Consider the following 19318-nt stretch of genomic DNA (forward strand, 5'->3'; position numbering starts at 1 on the left):
CCAAGAACTGACAGCTCTGGGAGTCTGTTTAAACAGCCCCGATGCTGGCGACGTACACTGTACGTCGGCAGTCGTGAAGGGGTTAAATGTTAAACATTCAAGCTCTAAAATCAGCCCAAAAATAACTTTCACATGGAATGTTCTTAAAGGATAAGTGCGCTTTTCAAAATGGTACAGGTGTGAAAATGATTTTCCAGAAATGTTGATGCATTACATTTTACTTGTCTAAACATATTTTTCACGGATCATCCCACATGTATCCTAATATGACCATGGCTCCTGATGATACTGACTCCAAGGGGTTGATTTACTAAAGGCAAATAGGCTGTTCACATTGTAAGGGTAATTTGCACTTTGCAGGGGATGTTTTCCTCTAGCTTGGTGAATGTGGTGAAATTTCACATGCAAAGAATATTGCGTTTTTTTACGCAAAGAATCGCGGCAATGTATACAGCACTGCTTGGCCCCAGTGCTACTATTGCAGCAGGTGGCTGGGGTGGGGGTGAAACAGCACATCAACTGCACAGCTTTGCCGCCAATATGAACCAGGCCTAAGGCTGGGTTCACACCTAGGCGTATCAAATATGCGCATTTCGTACCGCGCGTTTTGCCGCGTTTCCGAGGGCTACCTGGCTGTATCCCCTGGCTGTTTTCCAGAGCGTAGGAATGCGCTACAAAACGCCCCGGTGTGAACCGGGCCTTAGTGAAAGGGAAGTACATGCTTATAGTGAATAGCTTTCAGTCTGAACACAGAACCAACATCCCTCCCAAATGAGACAAGTAGGTGGGCAGGGATAAGTCAACAGGAGCCATTGTTAGCAAATCAACCATAGCAGCACATATAAACAAGGCCCTAAAAATAGGTTTCAATGCAAAAAAAAATGCATTTTAATAAAAGGTTTGCTAAAAACATTTAACCTTTTAAAAAGCGCACTAACCTTATAAAACACATATATTTCTCCATGCATTGAAGCTTTTGCATCAGTCATATGCATGTTATATTTCCTAAAGCTGGTAAGCACGTGAAAGCAAATATTTAACCGGTTGCCTTGGCCACTAATTTTTGAAATGCCTTCTGCTCTGGTTTTTGTTTTTTGATGAGCTCTAATGCTCCTGTGATATTCCCCTAGATGATGTGATTCTATATATAAACACACAACAAACACCTATACTCATTTTCTCCTCACTGTATGCCCTAATCAATCCTCCGAAGGTCTCTTGTGACCTCATTTGGCTTTAAAAAGCCTAGGACAATTAAGGTCATTCCCGTTTCTAAACTCTTAGCATGTAACTGTCTCATCCACAATCTATTTACAATGTATCTGCAATGTGGATCCTTCCTATGTTTTACTATGCATATTCTGAATGATGCACCTCTGTCAGGTTTTTATTGCTGCACCAAATGTATAGGAGTCCAAGTGTATTTATATCATGGTCCAAAGATAACAAAGACAAGCCAATGCTTTTCAGGGGTTAAAGGTTCCCTCAATCCTCAGGGCTCAAATCGCTGGTTTTGTTGCACTCCTGGTTGTAAACACAGGGTTAAATGAACTCTGAAATATATGTTGAGTCATTTAATCCAAAGGCATGCTTCAACAGCTGGCTCTTTCACAACTAGCTGCTCTAGCATGATTTTAGATAAGAGAGCCAATTTAGCCCAGAGTTCATTTAGCTTTTTATTAACAATAAAGATTCATGCAATTTGAACCCTGATGAATAGAGAAGCTTATAACCTCTGAAACGTATTGGTTTATCATCTCTGTTATCTTTGGACTCCTGCATTGAAATAACCTAGACTTCCGATACAAGGGGTGTGGTGCTCTTATTCTTCTTGCACCTTCCATTGTTCACTTGACACCTTTGAGGCCCCCTTTCTTTTAGAAAGCTGAAAAGTAAGGGAACTTCCTACCTTTGGCAGATGTCATCAGAACAGATATTTTCCTTTTATTACTGTTTTGTTAACAACTGTGAAATGTTAGAGAGCATTCACTAAGACAAAACATAAAGGTAAAGCTCTTGAACAGGGAAATAGACAATAAAAACTTGACAGAGCCTTAAGACTTTCCTGGCTCTACTCCAAATCAGGAAATGAAAAAAAAGTTTTTTCCCTGTAGTTTCTCTTTAAAAGGAGAACTATGGGGTCAGGGCTTTTCCCCATAGGGTAACAGGAGGACACAAACTAGCGTCCTCCCGTCGCCTTAAGCTACAGCTCGCGGTATACTGAGACACCGCAGCTGAAGCGGATCCCGACAATTATGTCTGGATCCGCCCAGCTGTGTGAGTGACAGCTGGCTCTGCCTATCTAGAGGCAGAGCCAGCTGTACCCGCCCCCTCCCCTATCCTTTCCGCCAGCCGTGACAGGATTGAGAGGTGAGCGAACGCCGGTATGTGTTCGCTCACCTCCCGATCTACTGAGCCGACCTGTGACAGTTTCATTGTCACAGGTCGGCTAGAACTGAGGTGAGTGAAAAGCGCTCACCTCATAGTTCTCCTTAAAGGAACATTTTGATAAGCTATCAGCTTTACATGTTCAATGTTGATAGTTACAAAGAGCTGAATACGATTTTTCCATGTTGAGAAATATTTTCCGGACGTCTTTTCCCTTGCTATTACTGGTAAAAGCTATAAACAGAATACATAATGAAACATGTCATTCGAATCCAGGTGTAATTATATGATCAATGATTCCCATTACCAATATTTATGAGAAGTTGGTTTCTACTGAATGGCCCAAGTTAGGGCTCGGACATCCAGCAGCACAAGACATTATATTGGCCTCCACAGAGAAGCAGTTCTAGAGAAAAGTACAGTTTTGGTCTTCACACAGCGATGGTGATGTCACGCTGAGCAAAAAGCAGAAGCATCAGAGAAAAGTGCATCATGCAGTGCTTTTTCCACTCGTTTTTCCTATCTCTGTCTCAAACTGATATCAGTGGAGATCTATTACAACCTATGACAATGCAGAATGAACGTAGAATTCCTCTCTCTGACCTATTTTTTCCATTTGTGCCAAAAATATGAAGCAGAAGAGACATGTTAGAAGGGGTTATAAAAGACCCCAAACTAGAAAAGTCCATGTCATGCACATCAATAGCACTACTCTGGATTAGAATCTTCCTGTGTAAAATGTATATTAGGGCTGCAACTAGTAATTATTTTCATAAATCGATTAGTTGGCCGATTAATCGGATAACAAAAATTAAATAAATACCATCCTTAATTTAAAATGACATTTCCTAATGCAATGTGCTATTAAAAAAAAAAAAGTTTACTTCAGAATAAAACTGCATGCACAATTTTTGCAATAGCACTGCACTGGAATGCACGGCATTGCGATACCATGTGTTCCAGTGCGGGCGATGACACTGTGGGTGGGAGGCCCATTTGGGGTGCCATTGAAATTAATGGCACTAAACGCACCTCCTGCAGCAGAATTTGTCATAACGAAAACAAAAATTACATTTCCCACCTTTTATTGTTATTATTAATTTGTAATTGTATTGTAAGCACATGGCACTTGAATAACTGACAGCTGCCAGTGGTAAGATTCCGCAGACAGCAGCTGAATGTAAATACAGCAGGTAGTGGCCTGGCCTGGTGCAATAGCCAGCCTGCTGTTGACCATTTCAAATTACAATAGCAGGAGAGAGCTAAGGCATGCAACCAACTAATTCATGAGAATAGTTGACACCTATTATCATAATCGATTATCATCGATTGATCGATTAGTTGGTTGCATCCCTATGTATATGAAACAAATACAGAGAGAAAATGCAGATGCATTGCTCATGGTCCAATATGTTGGGTTTCAACTTCTAGCCTGCAATAGTTGAAGGTGTCTAGTGGTTTAAAATAAACACACCTCCGTTTCTGCGGCCAAACAGTTTTATAATTAAGACGCAATATGGTTCCCGTCGTGACCTTACTGGGATAATGATAACAGGTTTTGATTTTCAATCTAGTTTTAACAATTTACAACAGCGCTAGGCGACAACTGTGATTATGAGAGCCACCTAAAAATAGAGAAAAATGGAAAGAGATCTTAACTTATCAGTCACGGAGGCCAACAACTTTTTTAAACAGTTCCCATAGATCAGTAGATAGTACATGGGCATCGGTGACAGTCCTAAGGGCTTGTTCACACCAAATGCGAAACACCAAATAGAACGCATCAAAAACGCATCCAATGTATTCCAATTGTATTTTGGGCTCTAGTTCACACCGCAGCGTTCAGTTCCAGAGCATGTGGAAAAACAGCAGCGAGCCATATTTTTCCTGCTCTACAAGGCCCTGGAACGCACTGAAAGACCATTTTAGGCAAAAAAAAAACCTCACTGGAGCGTGTCAAAACGCATATGTATGCGTGTGCACAAACGTGAGCAGATCTGCTCTGCATTTGATGTGAACAAGCCCTGAGGAGAGTGGTGGGTACAGCCAAATATCATACCAGATATCATACCATACGCTATGTATTAAAATAAAGGAATATTATAGCTTTTTTCTCACTTAAAAAGAAACCATTATAGAACCAGATATTAACCAGATTAAAGTCAGCTTCCAAAGCACCTATGGTAATGGGTTTTGTAGCATTTGCATGACATTAGCACATCTCCCAGAAACCCAGCCGCATAAAACAATTCATTAGCAGGAAGTATAAAAGATCACATGTTCATATCAATGGTCTATTAATTCAGGGCTACATAAATATCCTCAGAGCTGAGCAATGCTGAAAGCAGTTCTTTATAACAACACAACATACTGAGAGAGCTCATTACAGAGTGCCAGTAATTGTAGAACGTTATGGTTCAGCATGCATGATATTACGGCAATAAACATTTACATTTTGTCATTTATGTGAACAATTGTGAACCCCCCCTTCACACTTCTAAAATGCATCAAAACACAGGTCGGAAATGTGAAGCCCCGTATTATTATTATTAAGTGTTCTGAAGCGGTTATTTCGGCTGGTGGCTGAAAAAGGAACACATCAGCGATGCAATATTTTAACAGGATGAATACACAACAAATAAAGTGATTGACAAAGGCAGGCATTCCGCAGAGCATTCTTTTCCAAAGTACATCAAATACTGTCTATATATTCAAAACGTGTCTGAAAAGTAGGAAGATAGGTAAGACCTACGTGTCAAGCGGATCTTATCTAGTCAAATCTGAATTAGGCGTAATGAAAAAGGCACTGATAGATTTCAGAAGGCGGGGGAAGATCATCTCAATAAGCACAAGTGCTGGTGTAAGGAGATTGATATGCAAAGTGCTCAGTATCAGATGTCAAGAGAGGCAGACACAACTAGATATACATTCCAAGAGAAGGCTTGTAAATGTTTAACTCCAGGCCTGCCGGAGGAAGCTTTGCGCCTTCCAGGCTCTGCTGCATGACGTCAAGTTCATATTTCAGTGTAAAGTGTCTAAAATAAAAACGGAAAAGTCATCTGCCTTTGATGTCATTTATGGCCTCTATCAAAACCAAACACACTGAGAGAACTTTCACAAGAGCTTCAGAAGTGCAGCTGGAATGTTGAACAGAGCCGGGTGGTTATGTCCATAATGGCCTTCATCATAGTGTCCTTCACTAATAGGACAATGTGGCTGCCATGGGCAACAGAGAAATGTTCTTAAATAAAAAGGAACCATTCACCTAGACCCTTGGTTCTCAACTGGTGGGTCGTGACCTAAAAGTGGGTCGCGACCCCGTGTTCAGTGGGTTGCTGCATGCCTTCCTCTTTTCTAGGTGAGAGGCTCCTCAGCCTACCCCTAGCGCAGCGCTGTCCATTCTCACACCAAGCAGCCATTTAAAATACGCTGCCCGGCACCGAGTGCCGACTTGGGATGGGCTGAGGGTACTGCCGCGAGGGAGCTCCAGCCATACGTGCATTGCTTACAGCTCCCTCGCATGTCAGGTAGAGGTGCCTGGACCAGAGTGACATCACATTCTGGCTCCCGGCACCTCTACCGGCACACATGGGAGCTGTAAAAGCGATGCACATATGGGAGTGAGCTCCGTCACAGTACAGCAGCCCACACTGTCGAGCATTCCATTGCAGTGTGACTTGGGTCACGACTTAATGACAGAGGACAAATGTGGGTCCTGAGGTTACACAGGTTGAGAACCACTGACCTAGACCAATGTATACAATGTTACTATTTTACAACAGTGGGCCTGGGTATCTATCTGGTAGGCCAGCTGCACGTAAAAAGCTGGCCCACCAGCATGTAAAACATCATAAAAACTTTTTACCATAGCCTATTCCCTACCGTATGCCACTTACTAATAGTCATTTCAATCCATAAATACAAATGCTAGGTTCACACCTGCACTACACCGTACGACACCCGGGACACACGTCCCGGGTGTCGTGCGCTCCTGCACAATGCAGGCAGTGATTGCCGTGCGGCCCCATTGATTTCAATGGGGTGACATCCACGCGACAATCGCACAAAAAAAGGTACAAGTACCTTCCCTTGCGATACACAAAGCGCGGCTGTTTTAGCCGCAATCGTGTTCGGAAGCTGCGGGAAACTGCCCGATCCGCCCACTGCGACTGGGATGCCATTAGAAAATAACGGCACCCACAGCGCAATCAGTTCACACTTTGGCGACTCCTAACCGTGCGGCAATCTGTGCGGAATCGTGCACGATTGCCGCGCAGTGAGGTGTCGCCTAGGTGTGAACCTAGCCAGATACTTGCTGTGTATCCCAACTGTCAGGCTAGGTTCACACCCGTTTAGCCGTTTTCGCGCTATTGCGCGTTTTTGTTTGCGGGACTGTGCTTTGAAAACTGCACGGTTTTCAATGCATAGAGGTGTCTCTGGGACCCAAACCACACGACAACCACCGAAAATAGCTCCTGCACCTTTTTGCAGGACAGTTGATTTCTATCGTGCGACAAAACACAAAAGGTGTGAACAGCTTTCATAGACTTGAATGCAAATCTCTGTTTTGTGCGATATCACGCGGATCGAGAGAGAGGGTTGAAAGAGCAGACCATAATAAAACAGAACCTTAACCAAAAATATGATAAAAATAAATAGCCCACTCAAAGATAAAATATATTTGCTTTTAGTACATTTGCTTTTAGTGCAATATTCACGTTCAATTCAAGTACCTTTTTTTTTTGCGATACACGACTCTCAGCTGTTTTAGGAAGCACGGGCGGAATCGCAGCGGGAAACCGCGCAATCTGGGGTGCCATTAGCAAATAATGGCACCCACAGTGCGATCGGTTCACACCCTGGCGACTCCTGACTGCGCGGTGAGGTGTTGCCTAGGTGTGAACGATTGCCGAGTGGTGGGGTGTCGCCTAGGTGTGAACGTAGCCTGAGAGTTTAACACAGCTAATATCCATATTTATGGTCTGAGTTGACTATTAGCAGAGGTGGACAAATTAATATGGGATCAGGTACCAGTCTGTCCAATCCAGGAGCCAGCAAGATTTTATTTTAGGAGCCAACTCCATAGACCAGTAGAGAGAACCCCAAAGGTTAAGCGCCAGCTGTAATTTTTTGGGAGCATTTGCTACCTGACTCCTGGGATTCATCAAGCCATTCTATTAGTATATAGCGGGCGTATTGAATTAAAATTCAAGATCTAGACCGCCATTTAGGGACACCTAGTATATAGAAAAAAGGTAAAGAATGAGGGTCAAGACCAATAGATAGAAATGTTGCATGCAACTCCTTACTGTGGAGAGAGCTATAAACCAGGGGTGGACAAATCAATATAGAATTCAGAAGCCAGTCTGTCCAATCCAGGAGCCAGCAGGATTTTTTTTAGGAGTTAGCTCCGTTGACAACAACTAAAGAAAACCTCAAAAGTTAGGTGCCAGCTGTCTTTTTTTAAGTAGTATTGGCTACCTGGCTCCTTAGGTTTGCCCAATCCTGCTATAAACCGCCCCTATAATTACAGAAACACGAGAGGCACCATTTTTCCTCTTTTGACATGTAGCCTTCAGTGCTCACACCAAAGACAATTGTAGATCCTCCTGATCCTGGTTTCACTGACCTGGCACACACATACAGAATGGTAGTTCAGAATTCACTGGATTTGTGCTTGTCCTAGGTCAGTGACTCACTAGGTGACAAAGCCCCATCAAGAAGACAAAAAAGGAGCCTGCAAAGCTATACTTTGGCCAGGTTCTGACCCTTCCTACTCTAACCTGAACGTAGGAGAAAATTCTGGGAAGCTGGAGTTGTGCGTTAACATACAAACAATCTATGGCCATCTCAACAAAAAGACAACCTTGCCATGACTGGTAATTATAGCGATGCCAAGTAAAACACACACCCAGATGTAACTCCAACTCTGCTCTGTGTACACACAGGTCAGCAACATCTTCCCACAGAAGCTTCATTTGGCCTGCTTTTAATATGTCACTATGTGAAACGGTACAGCCTGACATTTTTCTATTGTCATGACATTGCAGACAGATGTTTTCACACCAAAGTCAGCTGCGGCCTAAAGCAGCATCTGAAAAAGTCAAATGACTTTTGCACAAAAATGCTGACAGCTCGTGTTTAAGATGCAGGTCACTCAGATAGCATCTTTGGCAATTCTCCTTGCTGCTCTAAGAGTCCGGATTCATCTCCACACTGGATGAATTCCCAGCAAGGTAAGCCTTGATTCCATTACACAGAAAATGGTACAGAGTGTCTCCGGTGTAATCAAAAATCTAACCTGTTAATTAACAAAGCACTTGGTGTTCCCGAATAGGGACAGCATCGCAGAGGACATGGCTTTCGGCGATGAAACAAAATCTATTATGAACATTTCCATTTTGCTGCACACAGATGGTAATTTCAATAAAACAATATCATTTTTCCATCGGCGAAATTTACCGCCACAAACGTTTCTATAAGCTTTGTCTGTTAACTATGAGTGCACTTTAACCCTCGCATTCAAAAAGTTTGTATGTTGCCCATCGCAAACAGATTCCATCTGCATCCAACGTAGGCTTGCAAACAAGGAATGGGATTTGTTGTGGTTGTAACATTTCCATTTCATTATTTTATAGGACAGGAGTTCCCATATGCAGAACCCAGACTTGGTTCTATCTGCAGAGTATGTGCCCCACCATCTGTTTTCAAAACAAAGTATGCTTCTTGTGTTTTTAGAAGCTGCCCATTATGGCTTGTTCACACCGAATGCGGTGCTTTCCAGAGCGGCAGCTGCTGGAATACACCGCAATCCCTCACAAAATTTTCCCCTGCGTTCTGGGGCGAGAGGGGGTGTGGCGGTGCATTTAATTCAATGGCACCACTTTCACCCCCGCCCGAAGTGCGATCCGACGCGTGGCAAAACTTTGCCTGCGTTCTGTTCCATTGCAAACGCAAAAAAAGGCTGCTTGCTCTATTTTTCGCATTTGCAGTGGAACGGAACGCAGGGGGGGAAGCGGTGACATTGAATTCAATGCACCGTCTCGGCCCCTCCCGCCCCAGAACGCAGGGGGAAGTTTTGAAAGGGATTGCAGTGCCTTCCAGCAGCTACCGCTCTGGAACGCAATGCATTCGGTGTGAACAAGCCCCAATGATACCTTCACCTTTGCAGCTAGAAGGCCTATTCAGATCTGTGCAATGGGGTAATGCAGATTTAGAATGGCCCCCCAATGTACAACTACAATAACAGTTCATTCACACTATGGGTGCTGTTTATTCTGCAGTGAGGATTCTAAATTCACCAAGCATTTGGGCCACTAGCTAAAGCCAAGGAGCATAGTTTTACTACCCTTTGCAATGGGGCCTACCCCTGCACTGCAAAGGTTAAGTGATCATTTTTGCCTAGGGCCAAAAATAACAAAGTTATACTCACCCGATCCTCCGAGCTGGCCAGCTGTGACAGCCTCTTTCTTCCTACACTGCAGCGATGGTATGTCCCTTGGCACCCCCACATCCTATACACTGTGGGAATTTATCAAAACTGCAGCAGACAACATTTGGAGCAGTTGCCCATGGCAACCTATCAGCTTCTCTCTTCAGTTAAGATATTAAAATGAAAAAGAGAAGCTGATTGGTTGCCGTGCACAGCTGCTCCAGTTTTGATAAATTCCCCTCCTATTATAGAATGTGATGACTCAGGGACTTAAGACCTCTGCAGCAGAGGGGGGAGAGAGACTCCAAAGACCGGTCTAAGAGTAAACCGGCTCAGAGGATCAGGTGAGTATAACTTTTTTGTAATTTTGACACTTGGCAAAAACGAGCACTTAACCCTTGCACTGCGGGGCTAGCCCCACTGCAAGGGTTAATAGCATTTGTAACCAGAGATCTGCTTTAAAAGGGACACTGTCAGCCTATTCAAAAAGCCTTAACGCAAGGCACAGTATTAATAAGCCCTTCAAGTTCAGTGTTATCACGGTACGTACATTTTTGGGTCTGTAGACAAACGCCAATAAAAAGGAGTTGGCAACACAACGCAAAATTTGCCAAGGCACCAAAAATATGAGATAATGCGCCCTTAAAAATACTACTACTGGCTACTTTCACGGTTTGCTCCCATCTGTCTATAACCTCTCCATGTAGTCATTTCTCAGGAATTCCAAAGCTATACAAACAACTTGAAGTGACATCATAAATAGTCCTTCCAGTAATTCACACACTACACAAGAGTCTTTAACACTCGATATATCATACACTAGTAGAAGCATAGAACAGGAACAAGCTGTCTATCTGCCGAGGTAAAATATTGCTAAAACAAAAAAAAACACAAATATTGACCCTTGTACACAATCACAAGACTATTGAATTGATTTCAAGCCTGTAGGCATTTGAGCATAGAAGTGAAGCACATGGAGACAGGAAAGCCAAAGGATATACAGTATATATACACTGAGTGGCAAGATTATTATGACCACCTGACGTTTGTAGGCAAATTAGCTATAATTTTGCGCTGAAGTTGCTAGAGGGCCAGGCCATTATAAATAGGGAAGCAGGTTGTTTACCACGACAGTAGAAGTGATGTTTTCTGAAGATATGGGGAAACAACGTGATTTAACAGCCTTTGAATGTGGGATGATTGTTGGCGCTCGGAGCCATGGAGCGAGTATCAGCAAAACAGCAGAATTCGTTAAATGTTCAAGAGCAGCTGTTGTTAAAGTGTTTAAAGACTGGACCGTCAGCCGAAAATCTGGGTCTGAACGTGAGAATTGTGGCCGTCAGCGACTAGTCAATGTTAGGGCAGAACGGAGAGTGGCAAGACTGGTACAAGACAACAGAAGGGCAACAGTGCAGTGTCACATTCCTCGCATCACCTTTCAACATCTCGTGGAGTCACGAGGCGGCCCATCAAAGTCATCTCGTGGAGTTATCTCGTGGCCCAATGATGGGGTGGTCATAATAATCTGGCCACTCAGTGTATGTGAAATGTATCTCTAGCTGGGAAGAAGTCATGTATTCACTAGCAGAACAGTGATGTCATCCCAGTAAAGGTGTATCCAGACAACAGTACAGTCAGTCACATCAAATGAATACATATTTTAGATAAATCCGGTCTATCAGGAGATTCAACAATTTGAAATATCCCTCCTAGTATAATATACACAAAGAGACAATAGAGGGTTCTCAAGAAATAATCCATGGACAAAACCCAAAACTAAATATGTATTTCTATATTGAACTCTATCCCACTCCTAATATTCATATCGATCTAGAAAGATGACCATAGGATGTACTTCCTCAATGCACTGACACAATTTCTGGGAATATGCACTTCCTTGTGTCACCGCTCTAACTAAGCCTACCGTCTGAACTACAACTCAGTGTCTGAACTTCCCACAATGTAATATCATTGCTTCTTGGCATGATGGGATATGTAGTCTTGAGGAATTGAGATTGCATCACATTAAGCAGCAGGAAAAGAGATGCAAAGCACACTGGGAATACAGGAAGATGTTGAAAGTGATGGGCAGACAGAAGGCAACACTCACTACATAAAAGGGATTTTTTTCAAGTAAGCTTTGATTTGCATTATCAAAAACAACTCTCGTATGTATTCCTATTACAATGCTGATGGTATAACAGGTCAGGATGTGCTGGGACAACTCTTTTAGGGCCTGTTCACATGATTTTCAGGTCCTGATCAGTTGCGGATCTGCAGACGCGGTGCTATGTGTTTTGCCGTGTTTTTGATGCGTTCCAATTTAAAAAAAATATATTTTTTGCTATAGTGGGGCTGTCAGTATGTTATCTGCAGTGCAGTGTGTTTTTGCCGTGTTTTGCGTTTCCGGACCGTTTCCTGACCATACAAAATGTGACATGCAATATTTTTTCTGTCGTAACCTGAACGGACTGCGCACGTGAGAACTGTAGCCCACAAAACACATAGGGATACACTGGGATGCATTTTTAGTGCAGGAGCGTACGGATCAGGTCAGCACAGAAAACGCACGTCGTGTGAACAGGCCCTTAATGTACATGGGCCATGCAGGTCAGAGTCAATGACTAATAAGCCTTTATCCTACAGTGGGGGTACATCACTACCACCATGTTACAATGTGAACCAACAGAAATCCCTTACCCAGGTAGGATCATCTCTACTGCCAGTTGTGTTTGGGCTTTTATTGAGTAATACGAATTCCGTTAAAAAGAGTACGCTGGGAACAAGTCATGTGATCCTAATTCATTGAAGACATTCCTGTACCCCAAAGATACTTTATGCTAACATGACAACTATTCTCCAAATATTTGATGCCGTATTTTAAGGGCGCGACATAGAATACAGCTAAGTCAATAAAAAGGAACATTTTATATGCACTCATAACATTTTAATATACGTATACTTCACCTACATGCAATTGTGAAAAACGACATTTGCATAGTTGTAAAAACTAAACCAACGAGCTTCAAAAATGAATAAAACTAGCAACAGATTCCCATTGTATGCAAAGAGCTCTAACCGCTTGTTCACACCATGTCCGGATCATGCCCAGACCAGAACTGTTTGTTCCCGAACCAAAAAAGCACCCCAATGTATCCCTAAGGGATTTCTGGGCTTTGTTCACACCAGCCCAGTCCGTTCCGGCCAAAAAAAATACTGATTGTCTCATGTTCTCTGGTCTGGAATGCATGTAAACACATAAACGCATCCAAACGCACTGGACTGCACCTAAAAACCCATTTTAAGCTTGAAAAAAAAAAAAAAAGGAGGGAACAGCACCGAAACGCTTAACATCGCAGCAAAAATCAGCTCCAGACATGGAATGAATGAACATAACCTCAATGATCTGCTTAGGAAATGCAACTCTCCAAATGTACTGGAAGGAGGAGTTCAAGAGAAGCCAACTGTTCCTGATCTCCAATGACTGTCCTGAGTCTTATCCAATCAATTGTCTTTCGGCACAGACCACTTTTCTGCACTTAGACTGTTGTTCACATGTTTAAAGGGCTTTATTGAAGCCCTTAAATCAGGGGTGTCAAACTTAATTTAATCGTGGGCCGCATCGACATTATGGTCGCCTTCAAAAAGGTATCTGCAAGACTATATAAATGTATCTAATCTTTATCATAATTGCCTCTGCATTGGATTATCACTTAATACCTAGATCTGAAAGTAGAAGTCTAGGAAATGGCCTGGTGGGCCAGATTCGCTCCCTGGGCCTTGAGTTTGACATATGTGCCTTATATGAAAGAGCTGCACATAATGGGAAAAAGCCATTGGAATTCTAGAACCAGCCATTAGTTCACACTTTTGTTCCATGGTCCTTCACACGTACAAACCAACTTCCTGAGATGGGACAACTTTTAGCACAATATAGGCAAATGACACCTCCAAACACTCCAACTATAGAAATAATATTAAAAAATAGTTACCTGATCCCCGCTCCCCTGGCAGTCAGTGTCTCCCCTATGCTCTGGCTTGTGAACTGTTGCCCAGCGTCCTCACATACAGGTGAAACTCGAATAATTTGAATATCGTGCAAAAGTAATTGCAGTAAGTGCTGCAAAAGGGGCCCAAACCAAGTACTGAGTATATATGCATGCTTGTACTTTTCAGAGGTGCGATATTGTTCTATGTACAATCCTTGTTTTATTGATTGCATGTAATAATCTACTTTTTTGAGGTTGTGGATTTGGGGTTCTTGGGGTTTTCATGAGCTGTAAGCCATAATCATCACAATTATGACAAATCACGGCTTGAACTATCTTGCTTTGCATGTAATGAGTCTATCTCATATATTAGTTTCACCTTTTAAGTTGCATTAGTGAAATAAATGAACTTTGCACGATATTCTAATTATTCGAGTTTCACCTGTATAATGCTGGGCTATGGGCACTATATTGCACTTGATGTCGTCACTGGGCCTCCGTGTGCTGGAGCATAGGGGGGAGAAGCTGCAGGGGCCAGTCTTGGAGCATGCTGGAGTGGGAATCAGGTAAGTAAAAGTAGTTTTCCCCAGGTACCCTAGACCTACACAAGCATTTAACACTTGCAGTGCTGCTGCAAGGGAGTTTTGTGTTTTTTCCTGGAGCTCAATCTTAAAGACAGTATGGTGGTGAGCGAACAACTGCTGGCTCAGCAAACAAACAAACCCTACCATTAAAAATAATGCAGAACTGCACATTCTGGCATTCCATGTCAGCAGGGGGGCACATTGAGATGTGTAGTCCCTGTCAGCAGGTGGCATGCCGGGATGTGTAGTCCATGTCAGCAGGTGGCATGCCGGGATGTGTAGTCCCTGTCAGCAGGTGGCATGCCGGGATGTGTAGTCCATGTCAGCAGGTGGCATGCCGGGATGTGCACTCCATGTCAGCAGGTGGCATGTCGGGATGTGCACTCCATGTCAGTAGAAGGCAAATTGGGATGTGCACTCCATGTCAGTAGCAGGCACATTGGGATGGGTAGTCCATGTCAGTAGAAGGCAAATTGGGATGTGCACTCCATGTCAGTAGCAGGCACATTGGGATGGGTAGTCCATGTCAGTAGAAGGCAAATTGGGATGTGCACTCCATGTCAGTAGCAGGCACATTGGGATGGGTAGTCCATGTCAGTAGAAGGCAAATTGGGATGTGTAGTCCATGTCAGTAGAAGGCACATTGGGATGGGTAGTCCATGTTAGTAGAAGGCAAATTGGGATGTGCACTCCATGTCAGTAGAAGGTACATTGGGATGGGTAGTCCATGTTAGTAGAAGGCACATTGGGATGGGTAGTCCATGTCAGTAGAAGGCACATTGGGATGTGTAGTCCATGTCAGTAGAAGGCACATTGGGATGGGTAGTCCATGTCAGTAGAAGGCACATTGGGATGGGTAGTCCATGTCAGTAGAAGGCACATTGGGATGGGTAGTCCATGTCAGTAGAAGGCACATTGGGATGGGTAGTCCATGTCAGTAGAAGGCACATTGGGATGGGTAGTCCATGTTAGTAGAAGGCAAATTGGGATGTGCACTCCATGTCAGTAGAAGGTACATTGGGATGGGTAGTCCATGTCAGTAGAAGGCACATTGGGATGGGTAGTCCATGTCAGTAGAAGGCACATTGGGATGGGTAGTCCATGTCAGTAGAAGGCACATTGGGATGGGTAGTCCATGTCAGTAGAAGGCACATTGGGATGTGCAGTCCATGTCAGTAGAAGGCACATTGGGATGTGTAGTCCATGTCAGTAGAAGGCACATTGGGATGTGTAGTCCATGTCAGTAGAAGGCACATTGGGATGTGCACTCCATGTCAGTAGAAGGTACATTGGGATGGGTAGTCCATGTCAGTAGAGGTCATGTTGTGATGTTTCGTCCATGACAGCAGACGGCATGCTGGGATTTGTATTCCATGTTGACAGAGGGGATGCTAGGATGTGTAGTCCATGTAAGCAGAAGGCATGCTGAGATATGTAGTCCATGTCAGCAGAGGGAATGCCAGGATATGTAGTCCATGTTGGTAGAAGATATGCAGGGATCAATGTTGTGATGTGTAGTCCATGTCAGAAGAGGGCATGCTGGTATGTGTAGTCCACGTCAGCAGAGGGTATGTTGGGATGTGCAATCCATGTTGAGACGTGTAGTCTATGTCAGCAGAGGGCTTGCTGGGATGTGTAATCCATGTTGAGATGTGTAGTCCATGTCAGCAGCACATGTTGAATGTGCAATCCATGCTGGGATGTTTAGCCCATGTCAGCAAAAGGCATTCTGGGATGTACAATCAATGCTGGGATGTGTAGTCCATGTCAGCAGCAGGCATGCTGGAATGTGTAGTCCATACCAGGAATTGTAGTCCATGTCAGTAGAGGGCATAATCGGATGTGTAAGCCATACTGGAATGTGTAGTCCATGTCAGAAGAAGAAATGCTGGGATGTGTAGACCATGCTGGGATGTGTAGACCATGCTGGGCAGTATAGTCCATGTCAGCAGAAGGCATGCTGGAATGTGTAGACCATACTGGGAAGTGTAGTCCATGTCAGCAGAGGGCATGCTGGAATGTGTAGACCATACTGGGAAGTGTAGTCCATGTCAGCAGAGGGCATGCTGGGATGTGTAGTCCATATTATGAGAAGGCATGCTGGAATGTGTAGTTCATGTCAGGAGAGGACATGCTGGGATGTATAGTCCATACTGGGAAGTGTAGTCCATGTCAGCAGAAGGCATGGTGGGATATGTAGTCCATGTCAGGAGAGGACATGTTGAAATGTGTAGTCCATACTGGGAAGTGTAGTCCATGTCAGCAGAAGGCATCATGGGATGTGTAGTCCATGCTGAAAAGTATAGTCCATGTCAAGAAAGAACATGGTGGAATGTGTACTCCATGTCAGCAGAAGACATGCTGGGATGTGTAGTCCATGTCAGGTAAGGACATGCTGGAATGTGTAGTCCATACTGGGAAGTGTAGCCCATGTCAGCAGAAGGCATGCTGGGAAGTGTAGTCCACGCTGGGATGTGTAGTTCCTGTCAGCAGAGGGCATGCTGGTAAGTGTAGTCCACGCTGGGATGTGTATTTCCTGTCAGCAGAGGGCATGCTGGGACGTGTAGTCTGGCTGGGAAGTTGCACTAGGCCTGGTGTCATTACTGGAAACAACTCCCCCTGTCACCCAGCTGCCAAAGTTGCTCTTACTGTTCAGCTCTCTGAGCACTCGGTGTCCTCTGCTCAACATTGATCTGCACTCACCACACACACAGCTCTCACTCACCTCCGGACTGATCCCAGCCAGGGCCCATTCTACATACAGGAAGGGGGGACCCATCGGCTGCTCTGTGCCTGTAGGCCACTCCGGGGAGAAGTTCTCAATGTGCTCAGCAGCAGCAGCCAAGACTTTCCCAGCAAATGCTGAGCGCACAGGGAGGGACACCGGAATGATGACTTGTAATGTTTAGCCCATGTCAGCAAAAGGCATTCTGGGATGTACAATCAATGCTGGGATGTGTAGTCCATGTCAGCAGCAGGCATGCTGGAATGTGTAGTCCATACCAGGAATTGTAGTCCATGTCAGTAGAGGGCATAATCGGATGTGTAAGCCATACTGGAATGTGTAGTCCATGTCAGAAGAAGAAATGCTGGGATGTGTAGACCATGCTGGGATGTGTAGACCATGCTGGGCAGTGTAGTCCATGTCAGCAGAAGGCATGCTGGAATGTGTAGACCATACTGGGAAGTGTAGTCCATGTCAGCAGAGGGCATGCTGGAATGTGTAGACCATACTGGGAAGTGTAGTCCATGTCAGCAGAGGGCATGCTGGAATGTGTAGACCATACTGGGAAGTGTAGTCCATGTCAGCAGAGGGCATGCTGGGATGTGTAGTCCATATTATGAGAAGGCATGCTGGAATGTGTAGTTCATGTCAGGAGAGGACATGCTGGGATGTATAGTCCATACTGGGAAGTGTAGTCCATGTCAGCAGAAGGCATGGTGGGATATGTAGTCCATGTCAGGAGAGGACATGTTGAAATGTGTAGTCCATACTGGGAAGTGTAGTCCATGTCAGCAGAAGGCATCATGGGATGTGTAGTCCATGCTGAAAAGTATAGTCCATGTCAAGAAAGAACATGGTGGAATGTGTACTCCATGTCAGCAGAAGACATGCTGGGATGTGTAGTCCATGTCAGGTAAGGACATGCTGGAATGTGTAGTCCATACTGGGAAGTGTAGCCCATGTCAGCAGAAGGCATGCTGGGAAGTGTAGTCCACGCTGGGATGTGTAGTTCCTGTCAGCAGAGGGCATGCTGGTAAGTGTAGTCCACGCTGGGATGTGTATTTCCTGTCAGCAGAGGGCATGCTGGGACGTGTAGTCTGGCTGGGAAGTTGCACTAGGCCTGGTGTCATTACTGGAAACAACTCCCCCTGTCACCCAGCTGCCAAAGTTGCTCTTACTGTTCAGCTCTCTGAGCACTCGGTGTCCTCTGCTCAACATTGATCTGCACTCACCACACACACAGCTCTCACTCACCTCCGGACTGATCCCAGCCAGGGCCCATTCTACATACAGGAAGGGGGGACCCATCGGCTGCTCTGTGCCTGTAGGCCACTCCGGGGAGAAGTTCTCAATGTGCTCAGCAGCAGCAGCCAAGACTTTCCCAGCAAATGCTGAGCGCACAGGGAGGGACACCGGAATGATGACTTGTCACCGATCTGCCCTCCATTAACCATCCTAATGTATCGCCTCCGATGTGTCTCCCGCCCGCAGATAAAGGGTTAAAGCCGTGCCAGCCGATGGCGACCATGAACTCCGGGCAGGGAACACACAGCCCCCGGAGTCAGTGCGGCACACATCACATCGGACTTGTTTCCTGATGCAAAGGATATAAAAAAAAAACCCCAACATAAAGGCGATGATGAGAAATGAACACAGTGCCGCTCTCCCTTACCTCCACATCCATGATGGCTCTTCTCACCCCGGTCTCCAGCACGCCCTGGAGCCACTAGCTGGATCAAAGTGTTCCCTCTACATACACCCCGATCCTCGGTCAGCTTCCGCGGGTTCCCGGGCTCAATCCACAGATTCTCTCTCCCCCCCCCCCTCCTTGTGCCGGCTCTAAAGATGTCTGGCTGCTTCTCTCTGCTCTGTACTGCTTTGGAGGAGAGTAGCAAGTTTGTGATTGTGCTTTGCTTGGCTCCTTCTGTGTCTGTGATTCTGCAAGAGATTGATGGCACCGATCCAAGCCAGGCTTACACCAAACAAATAGCTTTCACATTTCTCCCTGGGCTTCTCTTAAAGGGACAGCACGCCTTTTTCTTCTGCCTTACACTGATTTGTGTACACAAAGCTTACACAGAGACTCCAATAGGTTGGACTTGATGGACTTATGTCTTTATTCAACCTTAAATACTATGTAACTATGTAACTTCCTAAGCCCAGGATTTCTTCTGCTTCCTGTATACAATTTGCATACAGT

The 19318-nt window shown here is 44.7% G+C and overlaps 1 protein-coding gene across 1 annotated transcript in view; it reads right to left on the reverse strand.

The window, feature by feature from the left end:
• NCOR2 (nuclear receptor corepressor 2) overlaps positions 1-18892 on the reverse strand; it is a 432386-nt gene extending 413494 nt beyond the window's left edge. Inside the window, exon 1 of the mRNA XM_018557336.1 lies at positions 18791-18892. The gene's annotated coding sequence lies outside the window, so the exon portion shown is untranslated. The remainder of the gene's footprint in view (positions 1-18790) is intronic.
• Positions 18893-19318: the final 426 nt, after the last annotated feature.

The sequence above is a fragment of the Nanorana parkeri genome, unplaced genomic scaffold (genome assembly GCF_000935625.1).
Source record: "Nanorana parkeri isolate BGI_ZX_2015 unplaced genomic scaffold, ASM93562v1 scaffold13, whole genome shotgun sequence".
NCBI lineage: Eukaryota > Metazoa > Chordata > Amphibia > Anura > Dicroglossidae > Nanorana > Nanorana parkeri.